The following is a 26,337-nucleotide window of genomic DNA, read 5'->3' as shown; positions in this document are numbered from 1 at the left end:
TCAGCAGCAATTTCCGCCTCAATTCAGTGAAACGCTTTGCCACCAATTATAGACTCATATCTATAAAAAGAATTATTATTGTTATGCACTCCTGTCGCCCCCCGATTGTGGGCAGGTCCTCGGTGTTGCTCTGAGGTTTGCATTTTTCTGCAGCAGACGGAGAGGTCAGCAGGTAACAGACGACCCTGTGTCCCGCCCGGCCAAGGGGGGGCTGACCTCGCTGCCTCCGCCTGCTTTTCTCAGATTAAATATGGCGGGTTCAGCACATCTCCAGCAGGCTAGCACTCTGTCCACCTTCTGGACGGAACAGATGGCCCAACTGTGCCTAGAGGAGACGTCCTCTACCCCAGGAGTGAGTCCAGACACTGAGCATGGGGCCGTGCTGGCCTGATGGGCATTTGCCTGGAAGAGTGATGAATAAAACAGCAGCCAGCTACCTGGAGCCGCTGCCTCTTACTTCATAAACAAACGAAAGAACTGCTCATTATGGTGAGGTGAGGTTGTGAGGGCGTGGATCATACCCTAAAAACTCTCTGTGGACTTGGTGTGCTGATGCCATCTGAGAAGGTGGTAAGTGCTAATCCAGCCAAACTATAGAAGTCAAAAAGTATGCATGAGATTAGGGGTGTGTGATATTAGATTGCGAATGATTACAATGTCTCCACGATCTGCCATTATAGAGAGATTGTGCACATTCTGTCAGTTGCAGTTCTAACTGTTTCGTCAGCCAAATCTGATTCAACACTGCCTTTAAAGGATAGATGGTACTTTGGATTTCTTCCTCTCATCCTTTCGCGCCTTCATTCCAATGCACTATGCCCGACATGCAGCATATTCCCTATTTAGCAACATAGCAGCATCGCTGGAATGGAAGAGATGGTCCCTAAAAAAATAATATTGGTAATATGGATTGTATGGATTTTCCAAAGTCAGCACAGTTACTTTGTAAATTTGTAAAGATAAGCTTCGCATGTTGAGATATCAACATGACAAACGTTTTTAACCACATCAAACAATATGCTGAGTATGTTTTTTTTGGGGGGTGTTTGCTACCTTATGGGGCTTTTTAAAATAGGGGAATTAATTTGGTTGTGATCTTAACTTTCAAAATAGTCTTAAATACGAACATAAAAAAGAATCAAGACTGTGGATCATGATGATGTCTGAAAACAGTCGTGATATAATATTGTTTCCATATCGCGCACCCCCACATGAGATTTTACATTGGAGGTGCTTTCTCACTGCCCATTTCTGACTAAGAAGCCAAAATCATTAATGCGTAAATGTCGAGTTCCTGTCGGCATCTCCAGAGGCATTACAGTCAGCCAGGCTTGTGAACCGAAGTGACGCTTCCAAAACTTCAGTTCTATTTTTTTGTTCAGAATTTATTTGCGCCTTCATGAAGAACAGACAGAGAGGGTGAAGTGATTATTTTTCACATGTCAAAGTGTATATTTTTCTCAAGCCTTTGAAGGCTGCTTGATTCATCAAGCAAAATTCAAAGCATGCCAATTAATTTTCTTAAAGGGAGAATTTGTTGTACATGATTCAATTCACTCTTTGCACTCCAGTGTCTCCATCTGATACTGCAGACACATAAAAAACCAAATAAAGAAAAAAATGGCCAAATCATGATGTCTGGAAATGAATGAATGAACGAATGAACGAATTACCAGATATGAACTGGATGGTCAGCATCTGTACTGCATTTTCTGCGTTAACACACAGTGGACATACATAAAAAGTATAATAAGAACCACATCACCTGTACTACATGTCTTTGGATTTTGGGAGCAAATGGGAGGGGCCGCAGGAAACCCACAAAAATGGGGGCAGGAGATGCAAGCTCCATGCCAAAAGAACATGAGCAAGGTTCAGTCCAAACCTAGATGCTGTGTGGTGACATCACTACTGACTGGGGCATTCCATATACAATAACTCTATAACAAGTACATTTGTCTTATAATGCTAACCCAGCTATACTTTTCAAAGTGATATATATGGAGAGTATAGTACTCCTTAATCAATAATAACAATAGTGTCTGTACAAATATTCTGTAGTGCCAATTGCATGCTATAGTCAAGTCAGAGACACCCAAAGCCAATCCCTGGAAGCAAAGAGCAGGAGTCTCTATGGAGACGATGCCAGTCCATCACAGGGCACAGGGATTCCCAGTGTTTACCAGCTGTTTCTTGTTGATGTCATTAGTCTTATGTATTTAAGTCTGTGTTAGGTATGTTTTCCCCAGTCCGGTCATTTAAGTCTTACGTTTTATTTTGTGCCCTGCCTTGTCGGTCTCCATAATAAATCTCCTGCTCCTGCTTCCCTGGTCCAAACGTGACACATCAACACAATTACACATAATGGGCAATTCTTCTGATTGCGTTTTTCTGGACAGTGGGTAGAAACTGCATTTACATGAGGAGAACATAGAAACTGCACATGCACAGAGCCAGGGCTTGGAATCAAACACCAACCTTGGAGGTAAAGTATCCATATGACTCATCGAACCACCTTTCTGCAGACTGTCAAATGCTTTACAATCAAAAAATCTTTACAATCTTTACTAATGACTGGAGACTACTACACCTACTCATATCGACAATTACTGTCACCTGCACTACATTTTGAAACCGTGTGACTCCAATAGAATTCACGTGGTATTATTGGACTCATAACATAGTGTCTCACTGACGCTTCAAACAATCGATGGGAGGCATGATTCATTGTATGGTTTCATTCTTATTGAAGAATTTTAATCCTTGGGCCTAGCAGGCCCTGTGCCGTTTCGGCCATTCCGGCTGTTTGTAATGATTGGTATTATGGTTCTCTGCATTATTAATGAAACAGTGGTGGGCACTCTCCACATATGAAGGACGGACCATTTCGGCAGGTGCTCAGGAGATGTACAGACCATCTGATGAGTGCTGTTTGATGAAGCTTCCCCTCGATGAGCACCATTGGGAGAGCTGATATGAGACTTTAATGGTGTGCTGTTCTGGTGCTATGTGCACGCACAGTTGTGAGGGTAGTATTTTTGTGAGGCTCTACTGGCATACTGGTGTGCATACTGGGGTAACATTAAGGAGCAGAGGGGATTTGGAGGGTGGGAGGCGAAGCTAAGTGCTATTTATTGTGGAACTACCCAACCCTTCTGATGAAGATCATCTGGGGGTTCTGATATGGGTTTTTAATACAGTAATGAGGTTCTACACAGCTGCCACACGAACACTTATGGGAGTTGGAGTCCACAGAGATCTGCTGTTAGGCTGTGGGTGGAGCTATAAGGCACAACAGGATGGGGGGCGACTGCGGTAGGAGGTTAGGGGCATGTGTGAGCTTCTGGATGATACGTCGTTTTTCCCTTTTGATGAACAGATCACTTCTGCCTTTAGATTTTTATCACAGCAATCCTCCTTCCAGCCATAATAGAGAAGAACAAAGTCAATACACCTGGCATTTCGGAGCAGCAATCTCTCAAAAACAAACATAAGCCTGTGTTTTACAGGTGAGCGAGACAGATGGGAGGAGGGGGGTGAGAAAGCAAGAGAAATCAGGCTAAAATTTGTCACATTTCCATATATAGAAGTCATACCCCGAAAACAAATATATATGTGAGAAGAAAACCGAGAAGTGATTATTCATCAAGAATAGGGCTTCAGTGAGGGTCCTGGAAGATGGGGAAAGCAAATAATCAGTGAGGATTGCATTGGAAATCTTTTTTCTGGTGAGGTCTGCACTACTTGCTCATGCCCATTGCCAAAAGAAATGCAGTCTTGCATCAGAATGCATCATACTTTTTAAAACCAATTTAAGAATGTGTTAATCGTTTGCTATAAGCACCTGGCTACAATATGGTTAGTAAAGGAGGTGAGTGTAAGGAATAAATGACCGTGAATAAGCCATTTAACCAATTAAGCTTCCTAGGCAACATGGAAGAGGACAATGGGCGCAAAGCAGCTATGAGGAAGTTCGAACAATACAGCCCAACTAACAGGGAACGTTCCGAGGTCGTCTTACTGTGCTGAGAATGTTCATACTGTATCGTTAAAGGAATGTTATTTCCACGTTTTACATTTAAATAAAGGTTCCGTCAATGTCAGCACAGTAACATTATTACTTGAACATTGTTGTAATGTAATTTATGTTGAAAAATATTACTTTGTAAAAGCACAATATGTATATAAGGCAAATGCCCCACCCAGTTGCCCCCATACTGTTGACCTTTTAGGTGTAAAGTGAAAGTGTTACCCACTGCAGTAACTTGCCCTTTATTAACTTATATCATATTAGTCATATAGTGTTATTATTAGTAGTATTAATGTTATTATTACATGTGTGTGGAGTTTGCATGTTCTCCCCATGTCATCGTGGGGTTTCCTCCGGGTACTCCAGTTTCCCCCCCACAGACCAAAAACATGCTGAGGCTAATTGGAGTTGCTAAATTGCCTGTAGGTGTGTATGTGTAAGTGAATGGTGTGTGAGTGTGCCCTGCGATGGGCTGGCCCCCCATCCTGGGTTGTTCCCTGCCTCGTGCCCATTGCTTCCGGGATAGGCTCCGGACCCCCCCATGACCCAGTAGGATAAGAGGTTTGGAAAATGGATGTTTGGATGTTATTATTATGAGTAGTAGTATTATTATTAATCTTGTTGTGGCAGTGGTTGTAGGAGTAGGATAACATTCTGGGAACATCGGGAAAACTGTGAAGGTTGAACTTTTGACACTTTAAAGGTTTCCATACCTTAATCGTAACATTCAGTAAATATTCCTAGAACTAAAAATCGTTAGCAGGGACACACCAACTACAGTGACCCAGTATAGGGAATAACCCTCCCAGCATTGTTCATTCCACCATTTCCAAAAAACCCTGCAACTTAATTCCTCTTTCCTGCAAAGTCATTTTGGTGAGGATTGAGTTTGACCCCCCCTCTGATAGCAGAGTGCTGTGGAAATACCGATGTTCTCAGCTTTAGCGCGGAGCACATGCATCATGTATCCCATACTGTAGGTTCCTGTCCCCCAGTCTGAGAAAGAATCAGTGGGGAAGAGCTTCACTCATCTGCACCCACAGAAGCCTCATGCTCATAGGCCCTCCGTCATTTCACACTGTCTCCTTAACGGTGATCTATAGATGGCGTGTGGAGTTTACATATCGCAAGGCACCTCATGGGATCCTAGGCCCCCAAAAAACCTTTGAAGTACGTAACGTTTGATGAAGCGTGTGCCAGAGAATTTCCCACTCTGCCGAAAATAAAGTGACATGGCTTCAGAGGAAAACAAATGCTGATTGTACCAGCAAAACACAACTGTGAGTCTTTGCCAACTTCTGACTCTCACTGAAGTTGCTGAATCGTTGCCAGTAACATATTGGTAATATGTTGACATTGAACGTAACCTACACGTGGTATGTAATAGGGAAAGATGCAGAGTTATTTTGTATCGTTTGATAATCACACATAAGTTGAATAATAATCCTTTCAAAGATATTTTTCCTGTGACACAAGCACTCGCTGTCTGTAACTAAACCTTATAGGTTAGACTGAGACTCATTGTGGCGGAAATCCACATTTTGTTTCGGTCACCTGTGCTGTCGTCTTTGTATACAGCTTCACTTTGGCAATCGGATACTCAGACAATGACAGATTGGAAGAAAAAAAGAGATTTACCATGGCACGTTACACACATACACACACACACATGGACATTAACTGAGAGGCTCTCGAGGGAGCTGTTTCACTTTGCCCTGGATGAATAGTTTATTGACTCGAACCTTTATTTGTTAATTCGCAAGCTACAGAGAGGGGGGATCGATATGACACTTATAGTGCTGTTGAGCAAAAGGTGCTGCTTACTACTGACCAGAACATCCGACAACAGCCGAGCATCACCCCCGCCCCATTGGACTCACGACAGGGATGGAACGTGATGAAGGTGCTAAAGCATTTGACCGAACACTGATGCACGTGGATCTGTTACACTAGGCGCCGCTTGCCATCCCTGGATAAAGCACCATATTTTAATTACTAATTTGTGTGTCTGTCGAGCCTCAGGTAGAAAATCGGGAAGGAGAGCAGAGAAACGCAGGAGCGATTCAGGCTGCCAAAGAAAGAAGAAACAGATGAGAAATGTAAAATTTATGATGAAGCTCTTGCTCTGTTTGCTTGTACCGAAAGCAGTTTAATATACAGAGAAGATTGTTTATCTAACCAACATTATGCTCAGCTCAAGTAGAAACAGTGCGAGGAGCAGTATTCGGTTATATATGCAAGCTGTAACGGAGGGGGCTTATTTTCAGGGGAAAGATCACCTGGGTTGTTCCATAATTCACAGCGGATATTTCTCCAGGACTTAACAAAACACACTGCAAGGAATAACAGAGATACGTGCAGAAAGACTTCCGTTGTGTCAACCCAGCCTGCTAAAGTCTTGCTTTTCCAGCAGTTTAGCCTAGAGAAAAGAAACCTTTATTGGCCTTAGTGGGACCCATTTAGCTGTGGGGGGGGGGGAGGTGGGGGGCGCCGTGAGCCGTTTCAGTCATTGTCACCCCGCCACCCCCAGTTTGTAGATGAAGCTGCTGAGATATTAGATTCAGCTACATGCCATTCCTTTGTTTTCCTTTATTCAATCTCCACTGACTACAGACGTCACCGCTCTGACACTTAAGCGAGGTGTTTCATTTCCGAACTTATTTCTTTTATTCACTTTAATTTTTTTAAGGGAGGGGATGGCGGCAATGGACGTAAAACAATGCACTTGAAATATTTAAGAGGAGGCAGCGTCCCGGAGACCTGGATGTTCATGCCGCCCAAATGAGAAAGGACATCGCTCATTTCCAGCCCCAAATTGCCTTGCTCCCATTGGTGACCTTCTCTTAAACTGCCTCATTCACGACCCCCCCCCCCTCCACATCCCCCTCCCTGCTGCCCACCTTCATTGGGTAGGGATCAAGAGAGGGAGGAGCAAGCCCAACGCAGTCGTTCGCCACCCTCACCCGAGCAATTATTTCTCAACCATTTCACTCATCTGTCTCCATTAACGCACACGGAGGACAGGCAATTTGGATGCTCATTCATCCCACACTTTTTCACGGGCTTGTCGGCCGTAGAACGAAAATCAGACAGAAACAGGGGCTGCGATCCATCCTCCATCTTCTTCGGGGCTTCCTGCTAAATGACAGCATCCCCACTTTTTTGTTCATGTTTGCCTCCGATCTCGATTTATGGCTGATTTTTCACAGGTTACCATTTTCTGTGAGGAGCTCAGTCACTCCATGATGAGACCCTCTCACCTTATAACCAAGTCGCCAAATCCTCAGACATTATTCATGTCCTTGGAAGCTGCATATAAACCATTAGAATAGTCGTTAAATAACACCACGGACTGCCTCTAGATCAGGGGAGGGCAGTCTTATGCGCGAAGGGCCGGTGTGTATGCAGGTTTTTGGTGTAACCTTTAGGTCAGCCATTCAAACCCAGGTGTGAGGACTCTTCAGACAATCAGTCCTCTTATTAGTAATCTAATTAGGGAGCTGCAGCAAAAACCTGCATACACACCGGCCCTTTCTGTATAAGATTGTGCAACCCTGCTCTAGATTGCTTGGTGTGTTCATACATATTTGTGTAGTACTTCAGCTTAGCACTGCTCAGGTAAACCGTGTGTGACTTTGACCTCTATCCTTTTCATATATGCATCCATGTTCATATAATTTGATGATGTACTCTTCTAATACCATATATTCTTTATGGATGTACATAAATGTAGTGATTTAATAACCGTTGATGAAAGATCAAGTGTGACTAATGCAATATATCCATCCATCCATCCGTCCGTCCGTCCGTCCATCCATCCATCCATCCATCCTTCCAGTACAGGGTAGTGCAGAGGAAATACAAAGCAGGGCAGGGTACTCAGGGTTCTCAAGGCTGGAGTACAAAACAATAATTCACTGAAAGATGTACTAAGGCTCAGAGGTCTAAGTCTTTGTGCCTGTGATCAGAAGGTCACCGGAATGAGACTTAGCAGAAAGATCACATGCCCATGGACCCTTGGTGAAGACCCTTAACCCCCCAGCTCCAGGGGTGCTATTAGCTGACCCTATGCTGTGACCCCCAAGCTATGGAGAATATAATGAGTTAGGCAAAGAGAAGCATTCCAGTGTACCTGTACTTGTGCAAATGGCAAATAAATTATTTGTATTTTTCCAACATTCGCATTTCACGTAATTAGCACAAGACTCAACTTTCCCTCTGAGAGATAACAGGAAGGAAAAGAATTACCAATAGGGGCAAACTAACGTTTTACCTCACAGAGTAAGACACTGATTCAGGTTCAGGTGAATTTTCCAATTGGGAAAACACATACTGTACATTCAAACCCCATTTAAGGGATTCAGTTTGAAATCAGTCCGACTGCCTCACAATCAGAGCTTTTGGGCTTCACTTAATGTTTGTTTTGATTGTGACTGGAAAAAAATGCATTTGTAGAGGAAAAATCAGTCCCTTCTCATGGTAATATGGGAAGGTGCCCATTTTGACAGCAGTGTGGAGATGTGGATGTCTGGCTTTTAATGGCGTAGTGTCAATGTGGATATTTGTCCCATATCTGTCCTATATGACAGAGATGTGGGAATTTTCAATGACTACAGAGGTCACAGCTGGCAGTAACACATTTTCTATCAACATAAATAACAAATGACTGCGAGGCCCTGCAGCTGAACCCTAACCCTGTAAATCTGTGGGCCACACCGAAGGTCATCTTTCACTGCAGTCTCAAGGACATGCAAATGTAAGCGTCAGCACAACAGGTTGTTGTCACGATCACCGGTGAACTGAGCGACGATCGTGCGGGCTGGCGTGTAAGGAGCAGGCAAGACAGGCGTAGATCGGGGAAAAAAGCGGGTTTATTACGGGACTCAGGTACGGGGAACATCTAGAGCGGACAAATCACACCAAATCCACAATGACGGACAAGGCAAACAGGTAAGACCAGGACTTAAATAAGACAAGACCAATCAAAATAAGCGGACACAGATGGAGACGATCAGGGAATCACACGTGGGTAAGCAGGGGGCGTGGCACACACGAGGAGCGCACGAGCCGGGTATCACAGTTGTGGGGCCTGTTTCCTCTGAGTGAAGCCTTCTAATGGAATGGAGCTTAATTTGGGGAAAAAACACTAAAAAATAAGTTATCTGATTTTTCAATAAGCATCCCATTCTCGTGATTCTGATAGCCTTTAAATACTTGCTATATAATATATTATTGTGAAACAGATTGTAAAACATTAAATTAGACAAATTTTGTTATGTGTAACAAAAAAATACTCTTTCAATCTATGCTATTACAACCATGCTAAATGACATTTAGTTTTTTATGGATAAAAATTGAAAATAGCATCACAAGAAAACACACATTTTGCAATTTTATCATCACAGAGTGACATAGATACTACAGAAAAACAATAAAAGCTGATCAGAGTGATAAAATCTCAGTGCTACTGTAGCTGTGCAAAAACTTATTTATAAAATGTAATGTATTTTCAATATAATCATTTATAAGATCCATTTTAATTACATATACAGTGGGCATTGTCGTTGGAGGTGGTGAGTGGCTCAGTGGGCAAGTTTGTGCCAGTGATCAGAAGATCTACTTCAAACCCCTCGGCAGAAAGGTCATATGTCCATGGGGCCTGAGCAACGCCCTTAGCCCCCAGCTCCAGGGCTACTGCATGTCAGCTGACCCTGTGCTGTGACCCCCAAGCTATGGAGAGCAAGATGGGACAAGCAAAGCGAAGAATTCCAATTTTCTGTACTCATGCAAAGACATGGTTATTTTTTCCATGTGGTGATAGCAAGTAACAGTGACAGTCTCCTCACCAGGATATTTTCACATTTCTGTCAACGTGGCTGCCTTTATCCAGCACAGAGGTCCAATACCCCCTGCCAGGTGCTGCAGTCAATCCACCTGTAAACATCCACATTTAATTTGCGCACATTCACCCCCCAGTAGACTGTGCATCGGAAGTGCCTTTGTCCACCAGATATGCTTTTTTGTTTCAGTTTTTTATAATAGCAGGATGCAGACTTAATTGTATATCATGGAGAGGGTTAGGAGATCATGGGAAATGGTTAGAACTAAATTAAAATGATCAAAAATGTTAATATGGCATTTACAGTCCAATTAATTCACAGTATGAAAAAGAGCAAGGCAGAACTCCTTTAATTATCTGTGTATTTTACTAATCAGTGTTTTCTTTCTTCATTGTAGTATCTTTGAAATTACTGCTTTGTTTTTATCTCACTTTTTATAGGCTGCAGTTCATTTGGTGAAGGTGTAACATGATCATTTTTACAGGAGGTGCTTTAGGACAGAAATATAAGTGCATATTTTACAACATATTTTAATTCAATTATCTTGGTTTTTTATTACCATCGGCATATGTGCTTGGCAGGGGCTACTGGAAATGAGTAGATGACAATGATGAGAGGTAAAGAGGGACTAATGATTAATGCAAGCAAATGCGATGGCTTGGGAAATTAATTTCCTTTTATGACAACATGCAGACAGCGACACAGGCAGACGCCCTCATTGTATCCTGCCCCTCGCCAGTTCTTTTTATTTTGTCCTTCTTTTGAAATGACGCTTGAAGCCCTCATTTACTCCATTTCATTCATTTGATTTTTTTATTTGATGTTATTTCCCATGGATCCAAACTAAAAAACCGAAAACGAAAAATTCAAATCACCCAAAATACGAAAGCCGGAAAAACCAAGAGGCGAGTAAACCTTTGCGGGTTTAAATTTTTATATCGAACATTTCAATTCAGTTCAGTGAAAAATGCTTCAAAATAACCCCAAATTAGCTAAACCAATGATATTCCTTAAAATTAATTTTAACAGCATATTCTTGTATTCTAGACAGCACTAAGCTGTCCATGCATCCATGAACATACTGCACGATCTAACTAATGACCAATTTTAAATACTGAATTTGGACCGGATTTATTTCTATTTAGTAGCTTGAAAAAACTAAAATTTACAGTAGCAGTATTATGATGCACAGATCTACACAGTTCTTATAGACAAGGTTGTTGTCGCTACTGTATAATACCACATAATAACTAAAAAATTTAATTCTGCTGCTCTGGTTTTCTTTAAGTCAAACTAGATATGGGAATCAGCTAAACGAAAGGCAGAATGTAAACATCATTTGGGTTTCATGGCAATTTCTTTTACCATGAAACAAGTGTTTCCCCATTTGAAGATCCTAATATTATACTGAAGTCATTCAGATTAAGTACTGGGCTCAATGGTTCAACAGCAGCACCTGTCCTGGTACTTGAACCAGCAATCTTGTCCTGTTGCAAAACTATGCTACTCGTCAGCCATAATAAATGTTTTATGATATATAATGATATATACATTCCCTGAAACATTAAGAACACACCCAAGATAGCCTCTGACTAGGCAGAACAGGAAAAGCTATTTCTCTTCAATGAATCCTTCTTGTGTTTCTGTGCCTCTTGTGTGCTGTCGGTTCAATAGGAAGAGAATTTATGGGTTTAGGGGGATAGAGAGGCAGATGAGAGGGGGAGAAGCCAGAGCGGTGTGGATGACTGGAGGGGGGGTGTACTTTGAAGGAGTGACATGAGGAATGGCTGCAGTTGGACCCATCCTCTCTGATATGGCCCAGCGCGTCCGGTGGTTGAACATGCCCATAAAGCACGCAGCTCTGTGTCAAGGCCATAAAACTGAATTAAAATATTAAATCTGTCAGCAGCTCACCTCGTAAATAAAGTCATAAATTACTTCCATAAAAAGTAAAGATGGCCTGTATTTCACAGAGGGAACAGGACCCTGCCCGTTAAAGTGTCGATTGCCCTTCTCTGCAGACTGAGAGGGCTAATTGCATGGGAAAGTGGCTGCAGCAAAGGTTGCATCAGCAAGATGCTATTGGAGCTGGGCCTTCCTTAGCACATGGAAGCTAAGGTGCAGCAGCTGAGCGATTTGATTTGTTCTACAAGGAACCCTGCCCCATGGACTTCAGAACACAGGCTGAGATCAAGACCAGGAGGCACAGGAGACTGTATAAGCAATGGACCTGACACTAATTGGTATGGAGACATCCATCAGTGGAGGGATACAGAGCTCATATGTGGTCTGTCATCCACATGTAGATATGTTCTCAACTTTCAAGGTTTTGGAGAAGCATCCTCGTTCAGGTTAAGGAGAACTTAGAAGGTTTGGCTGTATGTGCAACCTTACAGCACCACTGGTCCGGCATGACTTGTTCTCTTCTCTCCCATCTCCTTTGTTTAATGAGGAACGGGGGAGCTTGGGAATGCTTGAGTAAGCACTGTATTAGAAGATTAATTGCTGGTGGGGTTAGACAGTCCTGGGGCGCCTTGTTGGGAAGTCAAGGTTGCAGAAACATGGGATTTTCTGCACTTAATCTCTCACTTTCACACCTGGGTATTTGTGAAGGTGTTTTGTACTGATTTTGCACTGTTCTTTAAGACATGTCACTTGGCACACCAAAGCTATACCCCCAAGAGGCAAAACCACAGCTTCTCATTCTCTTACCCATCAGAACAGCTCACTGCTAGCCCATACTGAATGATCTTGGAAGCAGGACGTTTTCAGTACCTTCTGTAAACAAGAACCAAAGGTCAGATGAGGTAACTTTCATTTAATGTGTTTCTAGGTGGTAGCTGAAGCACTTTTCTAACATCCAGGCTACTGTCAGTTCATATATTCCGCAAATGACAGTTCTGGAAAGGAACACATTCATTACATTTAGTAACAAAGAGAAAAGCACACATGATCGATCACAATGCCAATATTTTGTATTTATTGTCTAAAATATTGTAACCATTGCACAGAGATGACCACCTGAAAATTATATATTTTTTGAGCATTACATTCATATACCGTATTAAGTAATAAAAATAAACTGCCCTTTATACCAAACTTTACTCATTTTATACAGCATGGTGTAGCAGAGTAAAGTATGTTATTCGGGTTAGTAGAACAGTCTGAGTCTTCAGCTCATTAATGTATCAACCTACTTTGGCATTAATAGAAGGTGCTTAGACCACATTAGAACAAACTGATAACAAAAAATTCATGTTTCAGACAAAACAAGAACCATTGATTCTCCACAAAAAGTATAAAGATTTGGGACTGGGTTGTACCTGGTTTAAGGACCTTTGCAATAACTTTATGTGAAATGCTACTGATTTTAGGACCATTAAACAAGAAAATCATCCCCTGGGAGATATTAATTTCTTGGGAGCAAATATTTGTAACTTCCAGTACATTCAGCTAAACTAAGCATTTGACATTTATTTTGCAACAAAACCAAATTGAATTTTCCTAGATGAGGAACAATATTTTTTATCCAATAAAATTAAACACCTCAGACTCAAGGGACATGGTTCAGTTCCTTGGTGAGGAACTGCGATTGTTCCTACGAGTTTCCATCACTTGAAACATGAAAGTCAAACAAGTACAACAATGGATAGCTGTATCACCCTCATACATGGCTAATCCTGAAAAACCCTAGTATACACCACTGCAGGTCATGCATTCTGTGTTTCAGCAGAGCACAGCACAGGTTCCCAGGGGTCACATCTGAGTGTGAATATGGCGGAGTTGAGAGGAGACCTTCATTCTCACAGATCAGGGGGCAGCCACACCTGCAGATACTGCCTGGGAATGTGGCTCGGCCAGCATCCTACATGGCAAAACCACGCCGGAGTCCTGCAAAGCCGCTATATTTAGATTAACAAACCAGCACTCAGTTACTTCCTGATTAATTCCACTGACCTTGTGCACCCTGCATATTTCATGACTGTTCACCACACTATGGCAATTTAATAATGCTTGAAGAAGCAGAAGAACTTCACCAATGTTAGAATAATACCAGAAATCTGAGTACAAAATCAACTCCATTTTTACAGACAATAGTCAGCGGTTCTATCTAAAGTAACATTTATATTTCTATATTCAGTACACAGTTATATATCAGCTCAAGGGCAGAATAGCAGGATCCCTCTGAGGCCAGACGAGTGACCTTGTAGTCACAAAGTAGCCAAGGATGAGAGTTCAGCAAGATGTAAGAATTCCCTCATGGAGAGCAAGAAAGTTGTGTGATGAGAACCTAAGCATGATGTGTAGACCCTAACTGCCTCTGTTGTATCCACATTTCATCAGACAACTGCAGGATGCTTTGATATACAGTGTTTTTTTAACTGGTTTGCCCAATAGTACAACAGTTTACTGCCAAAATGTATTCAATTATCTTCCTGATTTTGTACAGTGTAAAACAGACTTCTTACAACTCAGAAATAGCTTTAAATGACATTTAAACGATATGATTGCTTCACTTTTTCTTTCTTAACAGTGAACTGGGAGATTAATTTAGGGGGAAATGTGAACATTCTAACTGCATGATCCCATTTTAATAGTTTCTTAGTGCATGATAATATCAGCTAATCATAAAATGCCACATACCCTGTTGAGTGAACAGTGTCTAAACTCTAGTCAACAAACCACAAAATTCAACCAGGTAAAATGATATCATTGACTACATCAATTGTCTAATCTAATCAGGAACCCTAATATCCACAATTTATCATGCTGAAAATCGGATCTATTATCATGTTAGTCATTACATACTCCATTCATTCTCTATGCCCACTTGTCCTACTTCAGGGTCGTGGGGATCAGGAGCCTATAGGTGCCAGGCAAAGAACAACCCAGAATTGGGGACCAACCCATCAGAGAGGACCCAGAGGAAACCCCATAATGACATAGAGAATATGCCAACTCCACATCCACAGAGCCAGGGCAGAGACTTGAACCCCAGTCCCAGAGGTGCAGTAACAGTGCGAACCACGGCACCAGCATGGCTCACCTTATTACATACTCTCTTTCTGAAAAACAAACTGTAGGTAATACATTCATAAATGTAAGCGGTCAGAAAATAAATGAGCTAAAATAATAATTACACTGGCTAATTTGGCAGATGTTTTTCCTAAAAGAAAAATGCAAGCCAGTACATGGAAGAAGGGCTTGGATCAGCAAAAAGCTTCAAAACAAGCTCATAATCAGTAAGATACGTACTGGAGGCACAAAGGCAGGACTGCCCAATCCTGCTGGAGCTCAACCACCCTGCAGAGCTTAGCCTCAACATAGCTGGCTCAAATACTGAGATACTGCTGAAGGGTCTGATCACCTGTATCAGGTGTTTTAAATTATGGCTGCAGCTAAGCTCTGCAGGGTGGTAGCTCTCCAAGACCAGGGCTGGGCAGCCCTGCACTAAAGTATTACTTTATAATATGGATGTGCAAAACACAGCATTGGAAATACTGTACTGATATAACATGCAGTAAACTGGCCTCAGATTATGCTACACATACAATATCAGCCTTATAAAAAGATCTAAGGAGTCCTCATTTTTGCATTTGTTTAAAATAAGAAATTGTCTTTTATCAAAATTTTGAATAAATTCATTATTCGTTCACTCATTGTGTGTGTGCCCTGAGATGGACAAGCATCCCTTCCTGGGTGAACCTCTTCTAAAAAGTTGCTTTATTTATTTATTTTCCCCATTATTATTATTATTGTTCTTATCGTTTGTTTGTTTATTTGTTTAGAATGTTAGAGGTTTTCAGAGAAGTAACTGTACTTAAAAAAGATTGATTTTTATAATGGAATATACTGATAATATTATCAAATGGAAGGTTCTATGTAAAACATACAATTTTGTCAGCCATAAACAAATAGTTAACTAAATGTTACCCATCAGCTCTCTGCAGATTCATGACGTCAGAAACTATCCAATGGCTGCCTTGTACCTTTCAGTCCAGGTTCAATATTCCATTCATTCTGTGAAATTGTAAAAAAAAAAAAAATGGCCCCACAGCATGTGACCGGGAATGACAAAACTTTGCATGCATAGCAAACCTGCAGGACAGCAGAACAGCATCCCACTGTTTTGGTATCACACTTCAGTGTAATCCTGTAACCCTTACATTTTATACCTTTTAGATCGTTCTATTTCTATCTCTATTTCTGTTTGGGCATCAAAAATCCATTAAAAAAAAATGTAAAAATTTCCCATAGCTCTTTCGCTGCCTTGCCTTGGTCTGTCGTGCTCTGTTGATGGATTACATGAGCACTTTCCCATATCATGTAAGCAGTGCTCTCAGCCTGCACTGGGCCACCGTATGCCCCCCTGCCACTGATGCCTTACCGAGCTGTCAGTTACGTGGTCGCACGCCCTGTGATGAATAGAGGACACGTGGGACACCACGATCGGTTTAATAGAGACTCCAGACTGAAATGCTGGTAAGGTAAATGCTAAGAGCCCCATAAAATATCCTTTGCTGATGGACAGTTTCATTAATTGGTGCCTCTGACACATGAGGACCGGGGTGACTGCCACCTAGGTAGGTGAAGTTTAAAGGAGAACCGTATCATTTACAGATGTCCATCAGCTGAGAGAATCTGCTGCCCCCGTGAATGCTGGGGCAGGACAGGGTGGTGTCACCCTAAATGTTTACTCTCTTTACAAGCCATTAAAGCAACTGCTGGGCAAACTGGATTTTTCACTGTCATATTGTCTGCAGGAATTTGTGCCTCGAGCTGTTTCTTTGGGGATTTCATTGCTCGCTTTGGGGTTGGGTCATTATTTAATCAGCAATCCAAATCTCCACAATTTACCTTAATATAAGTTGGGTATTCATGGTAGGCATTGTTTGTCATTGCATATTCCATCCATTTTCTATACACACTTGTCCCATGCAGGGTCACAGGGGTCCAGAGCTGATCACAAGGATTTTTGTCTGACGCAGCATTTTTTGTACTGAAAGGCAATGTATCAATGTTTAATCACAGTATGCATTAGTGTTTAGTGGCACAGGAAGCAGAGCTGCTTGCTAACCTTACTGGTGAAGTGCTAGTGTTTGTTAACACGTTTGTTGCATGCAGTGCATTACTTTCATGTGTCTATCTCAGATTGTAAAAGGGACACTTTGTGAGTGAGCCAGTTCCTGGCTTCAAAGTGCTAAGCGTGACATAGTCTCTCTCACCATCCCGAAGAGTTCTCGTGTAAAACCACAACCGGAGAGGTCTCAGCCTCACAGACATCTGTAATGGTAATAGTTGGGAAAAAGGGGAAATTGCAAAACTGCCTGATCAAAGTCCAGATTTGAACCTATGGAAAATATTTGATCTCACATTAAAGACAAACTAAGCAGAAAATGACTCCTCGATTGCTTGAAGTCATTAACTTTAAATGGAACTACATTCACTTCAGTAAACAAACTGTCTGCAAGTTTACCCACAACACTTAGACATTTCAAAAAAATCAAAGGGCAAAGCTAAGGCACTGTATCTATTTCTTTAATTCTTGCTAATGACCAATTATTAGCCGTTGAGACCATTAAAAGCTTAATGTTTTACTATTTTGGGTTTGGTAACGGAGTGTATAGTTGTGAAATGGACCAACAGACCCATGGTGACAAATATCTTTCTAAAACAGGCAGCCACTTTCTGTTTTACAGGCAACACAAGAACAGCAGTCTGATTTCTGTAGATAAATCCAGCAGAATTAGCCTCTTGCTCATACAAACTGATTCCTCCTTCTGGCCATGCTGGTCCAAGCTGTGCATTTTTTGGGCATTTTTCTTTTGGAGTAAATCAACTCGAAGGCTCTGCACCATCTCCCGGCCCGGCGACTGGCTCTGATATGCTAATTCTACCATTAATCACAATAATTCTGTCGCCACGCAGTGGGGGCTCGAGATCCTACAGTCCCTTCAACAAAAATCAATCAGTTAATAAAAAAAAGCACTTTTTTGTGGGGAAATGGGCCGCAGTTCATGCGGAAAGGTGAAAAAAATCACTCAGAGCAACGGGACCATATACTGTGGGCGGAAAAAGGGTGAGTAATGGTGCAAATGAGACGTGCAGACAAGAGACACCTAATATGAGCCATATTTTGAGAAGGCAGTCATGGGAGAAGTAAGACATGACTGTGCATATTAAAAACACCAAGCAGGCCATTAATTGCAATAATGTCGCATAAGGATCCCATCCTGCACAACTGTTCAGCTATTTTTTTTTACATTAGCATTATGCTAGCACTAGAACACGAAGCTGCCGCAAAATGTATAATTAATCTTCTCTCTTTGTAGAATAAAGTTTATACATACAGAGGAATTTAGCCAGTGAGGTTGTCAGCCAGACAGCAGAGCTTTATAGAAGCTGACAGGATGATGATTGTTATTATTCACCTGAGGAAATTTTGTAACGACACAGACAGTTAATTTGCAAAGCGCCGCCACGTCGACTTTGTAGTCAACCCGAGTATCAACAGACGCGAGCCCCCATTCAGGATGCCTTTGTTACTGTTCTCATCCAGAACAACAGTCAGGGTGAATCAGGCATCCAATTACATTGTGTCAGAGTCTCTCACGCAGACACACACACTTAAGATGATGGGGGGGGGGGCATGAAATTCAACCATTGTTCAGTGTCAAAAAGATACCGTTTGTAGCTTGAATACGTTGAGCCTCATTCACAAAGTAGTATCATAATCATAAAATGGAATTTTAAAAAGCTGCTGGGGAATAATTTATTTCCATGCTCTGGAGAGTTAGAGAACTTTCAGTCCAAAAAATTATTGATTTAGCACAATATATATATATATATTGCAGTCTTACGGCAGTCTTCTATCGCTTGACTTATTTTCTTTTCGCATTAATTCAATACATAAGGACTGTGAAGTTGAATGTTAGGTTGAGCATTTATTTGCCTTGATTATGAAGGAGTCCTTTTATAATATACGATTTACTGACTTTGCATTGACTGTGGATCCACCTGGAGCCGCAGACTCTCCACACGGGCAGCATGTAGCCGGCACCTTCTGAGGAAGCGGCTGAGAATCACTTTGTCTGAGTGGGGAATTTGTGGGAGGCAAGAGCAGCATATTCACCTGCTAGATCTCACTGCCTCACTGCACACAGCAGACAGGACGCTGAGTTACTACAGAACCAAAGCAAAACCTCTCTGAATATTTGTGGGAAAAATGCTTTCATTTTTTGAGGACAAATAATAAGTCAAAATTCCTGCAGTTGCACATTGACATGTATTTTTGTATGTCTATTTTCCATTATATTTTGGCCCTTTTGGTACGATTTTCATAAGTCAGTCTGTTCATTATGCATTGCTACCGCTGGTTTGACTTTGTGTCGAATGAGCGGTTGCTTGAGGAGTCCCACATGAGTACATTACCTGCATTGTGAGGGAGCGTCAGTTACGGCACTACAGTTATGTGGCGTGTTGCCCAGAGGGTGATCCGGCTTATAGGATACCCACTGCTGAGGACCCAAGCGGCTGGACCAGGCCAAGGGGAAGCCCACATAGCACCTGGCAGTGGCAGAAAGACGTCATTTCTGGAGGGTGGTACTGGACCGCGTGTCGGCCTGGGAGATGTTTCGTCATGTGGAGGGAGGAGTAACACGGTGTACCAGTGCATGATCCAGAACCTGACCTGACCTGAAAGTTATTGTATTCCACTAATGCAAAAATCCCTTGGTTAACTACAAGCTACCGGAGATAACATGTCTGCCCAAGCTGGCGTAGAGGGTGTCTTCCACACAATAACTCAAGGGCTACCTGCCGTTTTCAGTCATTCAGGCTATTTAATCAGCTTAATCAGCTAATCACCTTAGATTAGTTGTTCAGTATTGTAGCCTTTAATGGCACTTTAGCTAGGAAAATATCTTCAGTTTGCCATCTTGCTGCCATGTTTTGTGTTGGTAGTGTGTAAGTTAGTGGGTTGGAATGCTGTGACTGTGATCAGAAAGTTACTGGTTCAAATCCCATGATCAGCAGAATTATATCACCATCGAGGTCTTGAGCAAGGCCTGTAACCCAAATTGGTCCAGGGACCGGTGAGCCCTGCTTTCCCAGAAGGACGCTGTTTTGGACAAAGGTATCCGCTAAATAAATGTGGAATGTTTCATCCTCCAAAAGCGAGTTTGCCTTGCCCTTTCTGCGCTCGGAGTATCGGGCAGGCAGGGTCCTGCCTGGCTAACTTGGGCAATGACCACTGTTTTTTACCAGGACTCTGTATCACCAACTCCTTATGAAATTATAATTTAAATAAAAAATGGTTAAATTTAACACAAATGTTTTAGTGTTATTATAACATGAATTTGTTGCAGTGATGTTTATGTCCCCAATCACCAGCAGTCTACAGTACAAAATACAATTATTATATTATATACTACATGAGCTATTGTGTAATTGATTTTAAATAGATTTCAATAACACTACCAAATTAAGTGAAAATTAAAAACTTTAAATGCAAAATATTTTCAAGGTAGTTCCTTAACAGGCTATACTGTACAGTAGTTCTATAGACAGACATGGATAGCTACACTTGGCTATTTAGCTACCGTATATTTAGCTACGCTTACTGTCCTGTATAAATGGGCACGTGAGTGTCAAAACTGAACCAAGGAACAATCAATGAATGTAATCTGGTCTGACGAATTATATTTTCTGTTACATCTTCTGGACTGCCATGAGTCATTTACCTGGGGAAGAGGTGGCACCAGAATGCATTATGAGACGAAGGCAAGCTGGAAGATGCCATGTGATGCTCTGGGCAGTGTTATGTTGGGAAATGTTGGGGTTTCTGGCATTTAAGTGGATATCACCTACCTAAACATTGTTGCAGATGTAGTACACCCCTCCATGACAGCTGTATTCGCCGATGGCAGTGGCTTCTTTCAGCAGGACGATGTGCCCTGCCACACTACAAAAATTGATCCAGAAAGGGTTGAGGAACATGAAAAAGAGTTCAAGGTATTGACTTGCCCTCCAGATTCCGCAGATCTCAGTCCTATCGAGCATCTGTGGGATGTGCTGGACAAGCAAGTCAGATCCATGGAAGCCCCACCTCACAACATACAGGGCTTACAGGATCTGCTGCCAACGTCTTGGTGCCAGATACCACAGGACACCATCAGAGGTCTTGTGGAGTCCATGCCTCAATGGATCAGAGCTGTTTTGGTGGCATGAGGGAGACCTACCAATATTAGGCAGGTGGCTTTAATGTCATACCTGGTGTTTTTCGCAGTATAGCAGTCTAAATATGTAGCTGTTAATGGCAGAAGGAATAATTAGCTAAAGTTTTTAGATTGAATTCAAACTGTTTTGTTCTGTTCCACTTTTTCTACCTCAGTGAGGCATTCTTAAAAGATTTCAGATCTATTTGACTGAGTAACAGTAGAATGTCACTGCTGAATAATTCATAAACAGCCTATTCACATTCAAAAAACTTCCATACACAACGCTGGAGATTGTCTACATTGTTCTGTTTGAAATTTTCACACATACAGAAAGAACAGCTCTTTTGGTTGCTTTAATTTCTGCATGAATGTGGTGGTGTGTTTGACCAACCTCCACTGGGGGAATTTTGTGTAATTACCTAAAGTTACATACCTCTATCTTATACCAAAAGGAACTTCATCTCAGGACTAGGAAGAAAGTGTTGTCATGGAGAAACTTTTATATATAAGTATACAAGCAGTCCCCAGGTTAAGCTCACCTGACTTATGGACAACTGGTGGTTATGAATGGATGCCATAAAGCCTATTATGCTGAAAAATGGGTTAAATACAATGGTTCATAATAATGTATACACACACTGGTTTGTGACACTCATGAAAACACTGCACGGCTTCAGTGGTTTGTCTGCTCGAGGTACAGTACTTTTATTATTATTGTATAATTATGATTATTATTATGTTCTGTGTGGGTGACATGGTGGTGCAGTGGTTACCTCTGGGACCCAGGTTCGAGTCTCCGCCTGGGTCACATGTGTGTGGAGTTTGCATGTTCTCCCCATGTCGTCGTGGGGTTTCCTCCGGGTACTCCGGTTTCCCCCCACAGTCCAAAAACATGCTGAGGCTAATTGGAGTTGCTAAATTGCCTGTAGGAATGCATATGTGAGTGAATGGTGTGTGAGTGTGCCCTGCGATGGGCTGGCCCCCAATCCAGGGTTGTTCCCTGCCTCGTGCCCATTGCTTCTGGGATAGGCTCCGGACCCCGCGCGACCCAGTAGGATAAGCTTTCCAGGGTTTGGAAAATGGATGGATGGATTATGTTCTGTATTACTATTCTTCTAACCTACTCACAAATTCAACTTAATGACAATCTTAGGGAATGTATCTTGGGAACTGCAGTATTGGATCACGCTAAGCTTGCACCCTGTCTCAGAAGCCATAGTCTAGGATTTCCAAGACAGGGAATCAGTTCCACACTGGGCACACAGTTGAACATAGGCATCGGCAATAGCGCTTTAATTCACATAACTGCCAGTTTTTGTACAGCAGGATGTAATTCCATTACCCAGAAGTCATGCAAGAAGAACATACAAACTCCACACACAGCACCGTGGACAGGAAGTAAGCCCCCTTCACCCAAAGTATAAGGCTGAGGTACAGCCGGCTGAGCTGAATATTTCTGTCCCATTCATTATGCTCCAAACAAGCTGCTCTAAGTACAAAGTCATTAAAAGGCAAAGTGAAGAGCAAACACAGGACAATCAATAATCATCTTATTTCCCAAACTGTAATGCCTGGTCTAGATATTGATGTAGGTGACCCGTTATACCGACACAGAACCTCTTCACTGGGTTCAGTCCAGCAAATGACATGACTCCTGCATGACAGCCCCTGCATGGTTTATTTTATTTGATCAGTATTTTGTCAGGTCTGGAACTCCGAGGCCCCAAGAACCCAAGCTTGCTTGCATTTCTCTCACCTCAATCACAAAACATGCAATGAATATAGATAATTAATGAAGCTGCTGTTTATATGATTTAAGATATGAAGGAAACATCCACAATTACCTGTAGTCATAACCGGGGGAGTTTAATGGAGTCTGTATAATACTATAAGAGTTATAATAATCTGAAGACACTCAACCATGAGTTAATTTAAATATGTCTTACAAAATTAGCTTAGAAAACTTTAAATTACATAGCCTTAAACGTAAGACGATGTCAGATACCTTCATATGAAATGAGCCTCCTTGCTGAGTGCTGATGATTTAATCAGCAGTGCCCTTTAGTTATTACTGAAGATTATACAAAAATAAAATGAAATAAAGGAAAAGTTTCTTTTAAAGCACAAACAGGATGAAGGTCTGTAGCTATGATGTCTTTCAGGCCTCTTCAGCAGTGATAATGAGCTCATCCCAGTGCACACACCTGTGGATCAAGTTGTCACACACAAAGAAAGACACATTTCCGTAGATAACCAAAAGACACACCATACACATATAACCACATGCAGATATTCATCAGACTGGACTTTACGTAATTAGACTAATTATGTTTTTCCACAAAACAGTACAAGAAGAAGTGAGATTTTTGAGAATACGACCATCGATCTATGCATTTATCCTCCAACCGGCAATCATGGTCAGGATGACAGGGGGACATGCAGCTTATCCCAGGCAGCACAGGGTGCAAGGCAGGGGACCATTGCAGGGTAACCAAAGAGTGGCCCACCACCCACGTGAAAAGAGAGAAAACATGTGAACCACTCACACAGAGCTGATGACACTAATGTAACCCCCAACTAGGTCATTATGCTGCCCAAACAAGCCACTGTCGTCAAAACAAGCCAACATATGGACATACGCACGAGAGCGATTCCGTGCGACAGACGCTGATGTTCACACTCTGGTGATCTGGCTGCCCTGAGGCTTCCTGTTCCGCCTCTCTGTGCCCCTCCTCCATACATGAAAAGCGAGAACAGAATCTGTACAGCAAGTGCAAGCGATAGGGGCGAAAACTCATCTTTCATAGCCTCCAGGAAGTTTTTTTGCATTTCAAGCAAGACAAAAGATTAAAGCTCCTCTTTTCGTGTTTCTCCTCAAAATGCACACCTTCCAATTACATTCCTGGGGCCTGTGGTTTAGTCATGCTGGGGGGAGGGGGGTTTAAAGTCAGGCAAAGCTGGGGAAAAAAAGACGTTAGCAGATGATAAAACTTATAGGTACATTAACAGTGGTATTACGCAGGCCAGCTGATGCAGGTTGACAAAAACGTTCAGCATGAAGCTCGAATGCTTCTCGCATGGCCCCATAATGCCACTTTCGGCTCTCATTTCCTGAAATGTTGCCCACTTTATCTCTTATTCCTTTTAAACAATTATCTAGCCCAGTAGTTCAGAACTGGTTTAATCTCATGACCCACATTTTTATCTGGTTAATTTGGTTAACTCCCCCAAATTTTTCAAATATCAAACCAAGTTATTTCACAGAAGAATTGTGCAGTAATTTACAAAAGCTGAGAAAGGCCACAACCTATCATTTTTATATCATTAATTTTTTCTTGCGATAACAGAATAATTTCTGAAGACCTCGATAAACCCAGTGCTGTTTTCTTGTGGTAAGAGAATAATTTTCGTGAGATTTCCAGTAAACGTATAGGTTTTCAACAGGTTAAGGGTTCACAAATCTCTCTTAAAAATGTTTTGTCCTGCTTCCTAGCTGTGTACCGTAAGAATCTCTGATACTTCAGTAGGACTTCCCTGTGCTTACGGATGGCGAATGTCTTTATGGCTCCTCACAAACAGAGAGATGGAGCACACAGCTTTTAGTCAGCTCGCTGTGGAGACTCAAAGACATCTTGAGGAATGGCTTCTTTCACAAGTTGTGGCGTAATGAGGCTGAGATAAGCTGTGGTTGGGGGAAAAAAAAAAAAAAAACTCGGACTGTTCCCTGTCTGAATCTTTCTTTTCAGCTCCACGGGATATCAAAAGTATGTGAAATTACAGCTATGGCTGCTGCATTTTTCCTATACTGCATAATTACGAATGGCCATTCTTAGTGTACCGTACAAACCGTTCACATGAATAGGATGTGGAAAAAAATCCATGCAATTAAAAAACACTCTTATTCTTATTCTTGAGACTTGAGCTCTGTTGCAGGCAGTAAACGTGGTCAACTTCACAGTCACTTTTTAGCCACGTCAGTCCTGGGAGTCATATAGCATAAAAGGAGGAAAACATTCTATTTGACCATATTTGATTTAAATAATGATTCCATCCTTCTGAGACCAGGCCGTGGCCCAGTGCTGGGGAGATGCACATGGGATCTCTTAGGGGGTGGACTCTGCTGGAATGGACCAGGTGTAGCTGACAACCCAGTAAGTAATATACCCCCCCTCCCCACCCCCCCCATTTAGCAAATTTTTTTTAAAAAAAGAGGCAGGTCCCCCATGCATAACCTTCCAACCCGTTTGTTAGGGGATTTGGAACCAGAAGCTAAGGCAGTGTGGAAATGGAGAGAGGGGTAAGGTCTGCATTTTAATAAGGGCTGCGGAGGGGCTGGAGTAATGCATCACGTCTAATGAGGCTGAGAAAGTATGTGTTCATTCACTGTCATGCAGGTGACAAATGGTCCCGAATGTCGCAAACCTCCCCCCTCCAGACACAGAGCTCCTCCTGATGGAAACCCGGCAATTTGGGGGCAAGGGGCCGGTCAGTGGGACGTGCCACAGGTTCCCGCAGACAGGGCATCGAGACAGAAAACATCGAGATCAACATGCATTGCACTGACTATGTCAGATCATTACAGTTCCACACACCCATACACAATTTAGAGTTTAGAGAAAAACCCTGCTTAGTTGACACTTGGTATTTGATATCTTCTTTTTGATTTTATGCTAAATGCCAGATCTTACAGAGATACCAAGCCACTGATTACGCCAACCTTCAAGTCTAAAATAAGAAATAAGCCATAACCCACCTATGACCACACCTACTCTCTTCCCCCTTGATATTTATTTCTCATTCTCACGCTTGTGCTGCACACATGCTCAGTTCATTAAAACAAATACCCATCCACTAGCAGTTTACAATCCCAAAAATCATTCCGGCCTTTGGGGAAATAAGATGGTATTACATTTCAGAGCTGTCTTAATATATGAGCTTGTTTCCCTAAACAGCATGGCCGGAATTAAAAAAAGAGACTAGCAAGTATTGCTGTGATTTTATGTTACCCAGCCCATGTGTGTGCGGGGGGGGGGGGGTAGGGGGTGTGAGAGAACTGATTGCATCTTCTCATCTGCATGTTGTGGATACATTATATGGGTCCCTCATGGTCATTCCTATTTAACATCCTAGTTTCTCTTGGCCAAAATTAAATGCAGGGCAGGGATATACTACCTTCATCACAGGGCATCCTGTCCATTTGTCATAAAGTTAAGTATGATTATAAAGATGCTTCTGGAAAAATATTAAT

The sequence above is a fragment of the Brienomyrus brachyistius genome, chromosome 5 (genome assembly GCF_023856365.1).
Source record: "Brienomyrus brachyistius isolate T26 chromosome 5, BBRACH_0.4, whole genome shotgun sequence".
Taxonomy (NCBI): domain Eukaryota; kingdom Metazoa; phylum Chordata; class Actinopteri; order Osteoglossiformes; family Mormyridae; genus Brienomyrus; species Brienomyrus brachyistius.
This window is presented reverse-complemented; position numbering follows the sequence as displayed.